A 12,820-nucleotide genomic window follows, 5' to 3' on the forward strand; every position below is an offset into this window, starting at 1 on the left:
CTCTTTCTCTCTCTCTCTCTCTCTGTCTCTGTGTCTCTCTCTCTCTCTCTCTCTCTCTCTTTTCTCTCCCCCCCTTTCTCTCTCTCTCTCTCTCTCTCTCTCTCTCACTCTCTTTAATTCTTGTTCATGCTTTCTCCCTAAAACTGCATGAAAAAAAAACATGGGGAACTGACAGAACCCCAGTGTGGAGCGCAGTATAGTGAGATTTTTGCTTGTTTGTTTGTTTATTCATTATACAATCTTGCATACCAATATAATTCTGATAATCATAGCTTACAAAAGTTAGCGGCACTTGATTCCATACTATATATAAGTACAATATATTATGTTTCCTCCTCTATTTATTCTGAAAAATCTCACATCTCATCAACATTCTCTTGTGTTGGCCTACTTAGGCCTATATAGCGTAATTAATAATTCGAGATTCTCGTCATGCACAATATAACATACTGTCTGTACAATAATTTAGACCAATCTCTAAATAGAAAAGGAATAATGATTAATCTAAATAGCTTTAAAAATATATATGTTTGTTCATGTTGACAAAAAGCCCATCCCTTTATCCCATTAAAAATGCATTGGATTTTTATTGGAATAGGCCTACGTTATGTATCTTTAAAACCAAATGCCTAAATCAATAAGTTCATGCTATGATGTCCATTTTTCGATGCGGGCACTGAACTCGGCTCGATCACTTGAAATTACAAAGCGGCATTTTGGCCTTTGATAAGTTAGCCAAGCTCTCTCTGATCAATTAATTATGGCAGATCCATTAAAAGCAGGTTTATGTATTACCACGTGATTTGATTTAACCAGTTAAGGGTTTGCAGTGACCTAATTAAATGTAATTCATAAAAAATTAATGAAAAAGCTGAGAACGTATAGAAAATGCAGATATTTATGATTATATATCTTACAAAGCGCTCTCTGTGAATTCACTATGCTTGATTTATCAAAGGCAGGTAATTCATTTATTACCACGCTAGTTGATTAAACTAGTTATTATTAAACAGTGATAGGCAGCGGCATATTATAATCAAATCTATAAAATATTTCATGGGGAAGATGAGGACGTAGACAATACAGAACTTCATCTAATAAACCTTTTTAGTTTAATATAATCAGATATCTTTGTTAAGTCCCTCGTTACCAATTATTTCCTTTGCCAGTTACGAATAATTTTGCATTTTGATAGTCAAAATGCGAATTGCATGATAATTTGTGTCTTACCTAGCAAAAATTATTCGTAACAGGTAATGGATTTTTAACGAGGCAAGATTTGTACATTAAATTTGATTACATTACGAAAATGGCCTATTCCGATGTACAATGGTTACAGTGATGTAGATAGGTTATCTAAGGCATATGAAATTAAAAAAATATACCCAATACTCCCATTTCAATTACTTGCACATTCCGACGCACGTCATGCATCATACGACAGGCGTAATAATTATGAGCGATTCATATCCAGATTACAAATCCTATTCATTGATCACAAAAAGCGCATGCATACTGAGCCATATTTCTGCATTGTAATGATTATGTCCAACTTTCAGCTTTTATAGCAAAACTCTTTTTTCATTTTAGGCCATATATGATTTTGTTTCGATGTGCCAAAAATCAAGTCACCTTTTGCGGCATCGTCCTTTCTTGTGTTTGGATTTTGAAGTATAAAACAGTTATATAATTTAAAATTGAGAACATCGTGCGTGGTGACATAAAATACATTAAAAAAACAAGTGTTTTAAATCAGACTTCTAACTTCTATTATTCAAAAAATTTGTTAATTGTTTTATTAAAAAGATATAGTATAATAGCATCCGCTACTAACTTAGGTCATTTACAATATTGATTTTATGATGATGATTTCTTCACAATATAAGAAGCTACATGTATCAAAGAAAATGCATAACCCTATAATAAATTTGAAAACTGAGGGCGGCAACACCAAGTATTAGGCAGAGCCATGGCACTGGTATTAGGGCTAATTTTGAACCTTGAAAACGAACTGGGGGAGGGGGGCTAAACGGGCCAATCGACTCCAAATTTGACATTGGGATAGATGTCTATGAGATCTACAATATTGCATAGTTAAAACATTTTTTTAAAATTAGAATATGCTAATTAGAGGTAATTAATTATGCAAAAACTTTTTTTTTCTTTATACATGGTGATTCTTATGAAAGAAAACTGTGTTCATGGTGCAATATACATGCTAAGATTATATTTACAAAATCTCTGATTAAAAAAAAAAGGGTAATTGATACGATAATTATCCAACTTATGAATAATTATGATGTCATATTATATCATGAACACGACTTTTTGGTGATGAATTCATGTGAAGTCATGAGAGGCGTTTTTACTTCCTTATGTTGGAGTGCTGGTGTATTTTTTTTTCTATAGTTTGATCTAAATGATGCATACATTGTTTTAATTACTTATTCTAATTAGTACTAATTGATTATGCAAATATGACAATTTGATAAATTTTCACTTTTTTCATTTTTTCTTATTTTTCAATTGATATAATCATGTACACATGCAATATACCTCTTGATACATATTTCATTATTTGTCGAGTGTCATATTCTAGAAAGAAGGTGACAAATTTGACAGCGTGATGTATTTCATGTCGAGAGTGTAACTTTATAAAACACAAGAGCTGTTGAAGTATGAGCGATCATCTCGTGAACCTACAAATCGCTAATCGTAATGCTCCAACTAATGTTTTTGGTTTCTGTTTCATGTACATTAAAATAAAGGGAGTGGGTCGAGAAGATATTGTAACAATGATGAGGCAATGCAACCAGTGGGGGTATCCAGACATTAATATAAAGAAGGGGAGGGTAGGAGGTGCGCTGGGTTATCACAGGTAACGATAGGCAGTTTTCCTGCAATCTGAGACATACAATGTCATGTATTTTGGGTCATAATTATGTTCCTTTTCTTTCCCTTCTACGTCTGCAAAAGAGGAGGGAAATCTAAAACTAAATCGAGTGATCAGTGGCATGGCTCCCTCGGGAAGTGAACATATAGTTAAAATGGAAGGAAGATTCACATTTTTTATTTTTTTAGAGAGAGCACTGTAAAATAATAATGGACGTCACCGTGACTCCAGGGGGAGTAAAAACAGAGTAACCCCTTTCTCTCTTTCTCTCTCTCTCTCTCTCTCTCTCTCTCTCTCAATTTAAAGAGAAAGTACGCCGATCAAATTAACATCCAATTCTTCATGTTCTGGTTTGTTATCATAATATCCATGTCCTGTATCACAACAATTGTTTAAAAGTTTATTTATAGTCTTTGTTTGGTTTGGATTTGACTATCCTTCTTTGGTAATCGTCGTTTCCGATGTGACAGTCTGCATAAGCAAACGCCCCCTCAGTAGAACATGATGATGCGCGAGTTGAGCAGCATCCCTCGCTAACCTGCCCCTTCATGGCCTTGCTCTTCCCCTCCTCGGGTATGATCGAGAAGTAGGGGTCGCAGCCAGATGATGCATTATCGTTACCACGGCCACCGTGGTCATGCCAGAGATCGCCATCCGCATCACAGCTCGTCCAACGTCGGCTATTGGTACGCGATCCGTGATCGCGGACAGTGATTGGAAGAGCATCTCCGCGTTGAATTGGGGAAGAGGGAGGGGTAGGCCCCTGATGAGGGAGTCGTGGGTGGGTGTAATCAATCATGTCCTGCGTGGAGCGGTGGATTGTCCCCTCCGTGCGATTGCTTTGTAAATATCGTTGAAAGGTCCTAGCGAAGTCAGCATGTTCACCCCTGCTAAAATCAAGAAAAGTACTCACATCAAAAGGATAATCATATCATTCGATCGTTAGACGGCTCCGTTACAGAATGAATACATTTTAATCGTGCAGGAAATCTAAGTCTTAAAGGCATCGTTTAACAATGTTAAATCTAAGATGCACGGCCCTATACGTGTTATCAGTGTCATATGGTGTAATATTGACGCCCTTGAAAAACTGCGCTTCAAAATGATCAAGAAGTGCCTTAAAAAAGTTAAAACCTTTGAGTGACCGGTTTACCATACTCGTTTTCCCCAATAGACTGTAGTGTTATGAAAACCGTTAAGAAAACGCAACATCTGATTTTGATTTCCAATCATAAATATCTTGTTAATCAGACAGGCGATCGGCTTGTAAAAGTCATGGGGTTTCTGACTGACCTCAAGGTTTATAATTATCATTGCAGCATGAGCTAAATCCAGGATTTTGTTTCAGAATCGGAGATAAAGTTTCTCAATCCCTTAGGTCCCAATACGAGGGGGAGGGGGTTGCTTCACCCGATAATATGAGTAGTCGTTACCCCATATTCAGGCAGCGGGATAACAAAGCTTGTTAATACCACTTATTATTTTGAATGGACAACAGCAGTCGAGGTTACCATGGTTACTTGAGATTTAGTTACACTTTTAGAAACATGGATTTAAAAAATTATTATTAACAGTCATATTACTCCGATTGTCTCATTTTCGCTCGCGTAAACATTGCCAGCACAGACCACTGACCTCTACCTCCTACACGGATCATCGCACATTCCCATTCACTATACGTTACGTACTAAAAGGCTGTATTGTCTGACCGTTCATGAATATTCATGTTTTTGCTGAATTCGGCAAAATGTTTGCTTTTACTAAATGGAAAAATTACGGTGGGGGTTGGATGAAATGGACAAAACGAAATAGGCTGAAGTGATCTATGATAATTCATGCTTTTTATGTTTCGTGTGCTCGACCTATAATCTTCAAATCGCTTGGTAAACTGAGTCCAAAGTTAGACTTGTTTCACATGTGTATTATAGGCAATGACGAGCTTGCAACCTATTTTGAAAAAATACGGTGGGTGAACTTTCAAAAGTCAATGAGACATGAGGGCTCCAATGAAAGAGCTAGTGATAACGTACGTCGGGGTGGATGTGCTTTTCGTTTAAACAAAAAATGAATTTTTAACGATTTTTTAAAAAAAACGTCCATAGGCTAACATGTTAGGCTGCCGAATCTGACCATGCTCTGACGATAGGGGGCGTTGTGAAATGAGACTAAACGGAGCCATATGATCATCATTGGGTCTTCTAGTAAAATATAGGGAATGCCCACACCAAGAATAGCTGATCTTGAAAGTAGGAATTTAAAAAAGTCGATTAAAAAAAAAATCAAATACCTTCGCCTTGATCGAACGATGACGACAATGATGACGACAACGAATGCGGAACCAGTGAAGGAGAAATATATAATATTCAGAGGCTCTAGCATGAAGCTGACAGAATCTGGCGATGAAATATTCCAAAGGGGACAGTAAAGATCGTGTGTAGATTTCCGTTAACAAAATAAAAACAGACATTCATCGTTTCCGAGAGGGGAGGGGCCATAAAAGTAAAAAAAAAAATGAAGGTATAAAGAAAATAAATAATCATTTTCCTCTTCACTTTTATACATTATATTGAACAATATGAGCGACAATAATTAGATCGACAGCCGGTGTATCATACTTGATTGAAATGATTATGTGACTTAACAAGGTTATCGATTGCAGGGGGGGGGGGGTAGGGGAAGTGGTCATAGTATTGTCATTTCATGTTCGCTTTCCTTCATTTTTCCAGGATGTAGATGGAGGTGGCACCTGTGAAAATACGCCAGTGTTTGAAGTTACGTAAAGATCTAAAGTTTGTGAGATCACCTTGTTTCGTCGACGTATTCGCTTCTAAGCAGTTATTGTTTATAATGCCGGTTACTGAAACGAAAATGGAAAACAACGAAAGTAGAAAATTGTGCATGATCTTCAATAAAACGATGTTTCAAATATTTTAAATAAATATATCGACATAACACAACAATACGTAAACGACTAATTTTCTATGATGTCAAAAGTCTTTAGAAGGAATGGTGTTGAAAATTGTATGTTGCTTGTAAATGTACTGAAATCTTCAGCTCTTAGCTGCATGTTCAAAGATTTTTCTTTTTAATTTTAATAAACCAAACCAATACATAATAATACAATACAAGTTTTATAAGATGGATGGAATGCTAGAGAACACTGCCACCCTTCCCTTCAGGGGTGGCCCCACCTGTAACTACGCAAGTGCCTGAAGCTACAAAACGATCTAAAGTTTGTGAGCTCACCGTGCGTCTGTGTCGGCGGCGTAATCACTCCTGAGCAATTATTGCTTACATTGCTGTTAACTGAAAAGAAACCGGAAAACAAACGAATGTATATAGAAACGTTGTGCATGATCTTTAATACAATATTACTTCAAATACTTTTATCCCCGAATGGAAAAACAAGTTTGGTTGAAGATTATTTCATGACAATCGTCGATGAAAATAATTTAAATCTTTCAAAACATTGTGCTAAAGTAAATCCAGAAAAAGAGTGATAGAAGTAATAACAAAAATAGATAATTTCTCACCATTATACAAACTCACTGCAATGTAACTGCCACATGATTTAGTCTGGTCTGCCAGGCAAGGCAATCCGCAAAAAGAACTGTCCAGTAGTTTGTTACACGTTTCCTGACAAGTACAAGAGCATTTCGTACGGTTGTACAAGGCTGCTAAGGAATAGCCATTATCTTCACACGATGTCATGCACGATTCAGGCGTTGTCTGATCGCCCTGGACATCGACATGGTAATCGAATTGGATGCAGCTATAGGGAAAGCAACCGATATAAACAACATCTGCAAACAAAAAGGGGAAATACGAAGATATTGGAAGCATTTCGAAGACAGAGGATGCCCACCAAAGCACGAGAAAAAGTAACCCACAAAAGACTGAGAGAAAACAACCAGTATAAACACAATCTCTGACAAAAACAAAATCAAATAACATAAGATGAAATACATATGAATATATACCAAGGGGCAGGCGCGTACGCAGGATTTTTTCAAGGGGGGGGGGGTTTAACATTTATAAATCGGGCCGAAAATTTCGCAACGACTCAGCCAGCCGCTGAATAAGCGGGGGGGGGGGGGGGGGGGGGGGGGGGGGGGGGGGTGGTAAGAGGATACATTTTTTTTTTTGGTCTCGAAATTTGAAAATTTGACATTTTGCTCCGTTGGGGGGGGGGGGTAAGGTCAGCTTTTTTAGGTCAACCATGGGATTTTTTTTTTTTTTTTTTTTTTTTTTTTTTAAATAAAAAATAAATAAAATTTTTTAAAAAATCCAAAAGGGGGGGGGGGGGGGGTTTAGAGAAATTTAGGGGGGGGGGGGTTTACATACAAAAAATTACCAAAGGGGGGGGGGTTAACCCCCCAACCCCCCCCCCTGTGTACGCGCCTGCCAAGGGGGGGGGGGGGGAGAACTTTGAGCAAAATCACCAACATACAATTTTGTTTGCGGACGATTCTTACTTTTAAGTTCAAAAGTCATCAGATGTTAGCGTTTTATTCTTAATAGCAACTATGTCGAAGAAATTTGCGAGAGAATTTTGTAAATGTCTAAGAAGGCCTAAAGTTGCCATAAAAAAGCATGAAAGTCGTAAAGGCAAACGTACAAATCTATTTCAAATGTAGATCTACAGTGTATGAGTCTTGTTGATCCAATCGTCACCTTATTAATTTTCTTCTTGAATCAACGAGCTAAAATTGCTTGTTACCGATGATTTACAAGTCATTCATAGCTATTATATTCGAAAGCAAAATTTCTCACCTGATAGCTGTTTCTCAGTATTCCCCGATGTCGTTGGTGTAAAAGTTCCATCAGCACCAGAACGGCGCAAAAGCAATGCATGGCAGAACAGGATGCATACCAACGAAGTATTCATTTTGATAACAGAAATATTCAACAAAAACAGTGTTGAACAATCTCTTGAAAAAGGAAAATGATCAGAGCTGTAACTTTCTACTTCAAAAAGGAAAGTGCTACCCACGATAATACCAACGGATGAAGTGAAACTCGACCTTGTGAAGTTGTGATACGATTAACCAGGTTTGTTCAATGAGATTTTAAACTTGACATTGACATGAAACTAGTGCAATATAAACGACTATAGACAGTACGTGCAAAATCTGACAATGAAATTGTTAGGATACTAAAAACATGTCACGTGAGAAAATTAACTGATCCGAAAGATTGCATTCTTAAGATGTAAGGCACTCAGCCGGGATATTATACCATAGCACATTAATCCTATTTGCTGGAGGTCAATGAGATAATTAAGTATACTAAAGCATACACGACACGAAACTATTTGTAACCTGAAACCAATTTAAACAGAGTACGACCACTCTAAAAAATAATAAACGCTCTATACATAAGCCTACGTAGAGATAACTTTTAAAACACTTCTAACATCATCATAATAATATCATCATTGCTAGATCGTTAAATTTCAAATCCTACTTTCATTTTGTACAAGCAACGAACACATTAAATAAAACTACATTGCCTTGCATTTACGGTGATGGATGCGGTGAGGCGTACATGGGAACTGGGTCACGTGCCCCCCCCCCCCCCAAGCGCAGGAGGACAGTTCCGCCGGGGAGCTGACATAATTATATTTACAGCATTAATATAAAATTTCAGATACTATTGTTATTATATTTTGACAATTGAGTTAATAAAACTTGTACAGACTTGCGAGAAATCAAAAAGTAATTCAATAGCCTTGTCCTTCACCTTTCCGACAATTGCAACTACTGCAATGAGGTATCTCGTAATCTGAACATGAAATATATTGGATATATATATATATATACAATGATGGGTATTGGTTTTTGCCTTCGTTTTGAATTCTCGAAAGTATTTGCTATCGAGTTAAAAGCAATTCTATCTTCAAAATATGATAAGATATCAAAGTTGTTAAAAGTCACCTCGCTGCCCGGATAATTTCAAAGTTTTCAGGAGCTACACCCCTCCCCACTATAGCCCCATCGCCTCGAACGGTGACCTGTACTTATAGCGAAGAAGGAGAAAAGGAGAAGATGGAGGATAAGAAGAAGAAGAAGAAGAAGAAGAAGAAGAAGAAGAAGAAGAAGAAGAAGAAGACGAAGAAGAAGATGAAGACGAAGAAGAAGAAGAAGAAGAAGAAGAAGAAGAAGAAGAAGAAGATGAACTGAAGAAGAATTATAAGTACGGCTATTTATGTACCAATATAATTATGATAATCACTTGATTCCGTACTATTTATCAATGCAATATCTCATTTTTCCTCTTCTATTTATTCTGAATTTTGTTCACATTTCATCAATATTCTCTTGTGTATTTATATTGCGTATTAATTCGAGTTTCTTGTTATAATATAACACGACGTTCTATATAACGATTTAGACAACCAATCACGCTTAAAGGATCATAGATTCATTAAAATTATATCTAAAGGCCTTCTTCTTTTTTAAAGTCCTTGTTGGTGTTAATATTTCATCGTTTTTACACAAAGCCCATTACGTCATGCCATCAAAAATACATAAACTGCATTGGATTATTAATGGAATACGTATGTACCTTCAAAACCAAATGCCCAAAATTAATAAAAATTAACATTTTTCGATGCGGGAACTGAACTCGGCTTGATCACTTAGCATTACAAAGCGGTGTTTGGGTTTTGATATAAGTTTGCTGCAATCTCCCTCTCTCTCTCTCTCTCTCTCTCTCTCTCCCCTCCTCTCTCTCTCTGATCAATTAATTATACCTGATCCATTAAAGGCATGTTCATTTATTACCACGCTAGTTGATTTAACCAGTTATTTTTAAACAAGGATAGGCGGCGGCATATTATAATTAAATCTATAAAATATTTCGTGAGGAAGATGAGGACGTAGTAAATACAGAACTTTATCTAATAAACCTCTTTAGTATAATGTTATCAGATTTAATGTACCAATCCTTGTTAAGTGCCTCGTTACGAATATTTGTATTTTGATAGTCAAAATGCGATGATTGCATAATTAGGTATGGCAATTCATCGCCTAATGTCTGTCCTACCTAGCAACAATTATTCTTAACAGGTAAATGAAATGATTTTTAACGAGGCACTTAACCAGGATTGTACATTAAATTTGATTACATCATGTTACGAATGATTACAATGATGTAGCTGGAGATTGTTTAAGGCATATTAAAAAAAAATAGTTAAGGATATTTATGGTTACAAAGCACTCTCCCATTCATGTACATGCACATCCCAACGCACATCATCATACGACAGGCGTAATATTCTGAGCGATACATATCCGAATTACAAATCCTATTTATTGATCACAAAAAGCCCATAATGTATTACATATTGAGCCATATTTCTGCTCTGTGTGTACAACTTTCAGCTTTTATAACAAAACTATTCAGTTTTCAATTGAGGCCCTACTTGTTTCGATGTGCTTTCAAAGTGAAATTACAAATATAAAATCAACTCTTGCGCCATCGTCCTATCTAGTGATCTTGGATATCGAAGTTTATATACCTCTCTAGTATGTTGAATAAATCTTGTCATCTGATTGGCCGAAATTGGAGCCCAAGCCCGCAAAGATACGAACTATGCCCGTTACCCGAGGTAATGGGCCGCATAGTTAAATTTTGCTGAGATCCCCATTGGTTTACGTATAAAAAGTTTCTTTGAGCGAGCGCGGATACCATAGTGTGTTTTCTAGCTAAGTTTAACAGACAGTGTTTCAGATTCAATGTGATATTTTTAACCAATCTTTACTCAAGAATTCTTTGTAGATTTTTTTTTGTAAATTCGGTACATATAAGATGTATGAACTGCTTTAATATTCGAGACGTAGCTGTTTCTATACTGGCTCTCGGGGACGTTACATCCTCTCGCGGAGGTTACATCGGCGCGCCGGCCGTCGCGGCGAGCCTCGGGGTCATATCTGGATGTAACGTCCCCATGAGCCTATATAAACAGCTATGCCTCTCATAGCAGTCAATATATCTATAATATAACAGTCATATAATGTAAAATTGAAATATCATGATGGCACACCTAAAAAACAAGTGTTTTGAATCAGACTTCTAACTTCTATCATTCAAATCAATGTTTAATTGTTTTTATCAAAACATATATTATAAATTTTATATGCAACTTAAATCATTTACAATACATTTACAACTGCTTTTGAATCACAATTCTGTTATATTCAAAACTAATTCCATTAAAATCTGGATTTAAATCGTCGATCACATTAAACATGAATCAAACCATTACATGGGGCCATTGCAACCCCGTAAACCGTATATCGCGTATTTCCAAAGCGAATTTAGTATTCCACAATTAACAAAAACACTTAACAAAAAATATCAGGAGTCAACGAATTTGAGCATTTGCATTGATTCAGCTAACACACAAAAAAAATGTATTTTCCTCAGTAAACGTTTTAAACCCAAACACGTTATGAGCTAGCATGATAAACTTATACTCTGTTTAAAAGTTTGTGTAAATACATGTACGTTTTCAATGAAGACAGGGACAATGTAACGTCTTTTCTACTTTTTATCTAATTTGTTCATCAATATGTAGCTGTATTAAACTCATTATACATTAACGTACGAACTAAATTCTTGAGAGCAAGATTCCTTTGACATCATTAATTTTCAAACAAATCATTTTAAAGATAATCATAAATAAATGTACGTAAAATTGTTGTGTCATTCAAAAATAACTAAACAAATTGAATATACAAGGTTAATTCAATTATTACGGTCATCTACTGAACAAACAAGGCGACATCACGTCAGGCAACATGGAATAATATAAACAAAGCTATATCCCCAAAATAACATTTATAAAATATACTATAAAATTACAATAATATACACATGCAGACATCACTTGATATAAATCACATTGGCCCGAAATCACAAAGGAGGTTTGTCGACAAACCTCCTTTTGTTTTTTACAAACCAAGGTTTGTAAAAACGCGTAAAAACGCGTCATATGACGCACATAAACCTGTGTTTGTCGACAAACCTCCTTTGTGAATTCGGGCCATTGGGTTTAAATGGTAATGGGTGGTTGCGTCTCTCATACGCCATTTGAATGGTTGTGTGTTGAAGCAAAACAAACTTAATCATGGCAATAGCCCATCTTCTATTATAAAGATCCGATGCAGTCGGTTTTAAATCACAGGAACTCAGCCTAAATAAAATTGTCATAAAATGACGGAGTAACCATCTTCCAACGAAAGAAATATTGACAGCTTTCTATTCCGTTTTCCTTTCAATTCTTAAAATATAGGTGTGCATAAAATGCAGATCTATCGGGCATAATTTTCTTGATTCTTTATAAAGTCCTTAGACGATTTTGATGGTCTGCATGAGGTATCTCAGATCGGTACAAGCGCTCAGATACATCGTCGATGTGTGAACCCGGAATATTCTTATTTAATACCAGCTAGCATCATAAACCTGTACACCTTTAAGGAATAATTAAATGTTTTGACTTTCCCCAAACGTCTGTGTTTGTGCGTGTGCGTGTGTGTTATTAAACCATTTTTTTTTGGTTAGAGTTGCATGTTTCAAGTTGCCATAAAACAAAACAAAATAGGTTGTTTTCAAATTCTAGCACAAAACACTAACGGAATGGCTCAAACTCTAGCCAATCTTGTGGATAATGGGGAAAGAGCCCCATCGTATAAGCACTGACCTTACTTTTGTTCCTTTATTTACAATGCAGATGATCTTAATATGTGATCTCTTTTATTTCACGAGTGCTTCTCGAAGATTTGATTTCAATTGGATTAGGCGCCTTACAAATCTCATTATTATTATTTTTCTTATTATTCTTATTATGTTATTTTCTTAATCAAATTAATAACGAATCTCTCTATCTCTCTCTCTCTCTCTCTCTTGTCAGGCATGTCAGAA

The sequence above is a fragment of the Strongylocentrotus purpuratus genome, unplaced genomic scaffold, assembly GCF_000002235.5.
Source record: "Strongylocentrotus purpuratus isolate Spur 01 unplaced genomic scaffold, Spur_5.0 spur5_scaffold_11, whole genome shotgun sequence".
Classification (NCBI taxonomy): Eukaryota; Metazoa; Echinodermata; class Echinoidea; order Camarodonta; family Strongylocentrotidae; genus Strongylocentrotus; species Strongylocentrotus purpuratus.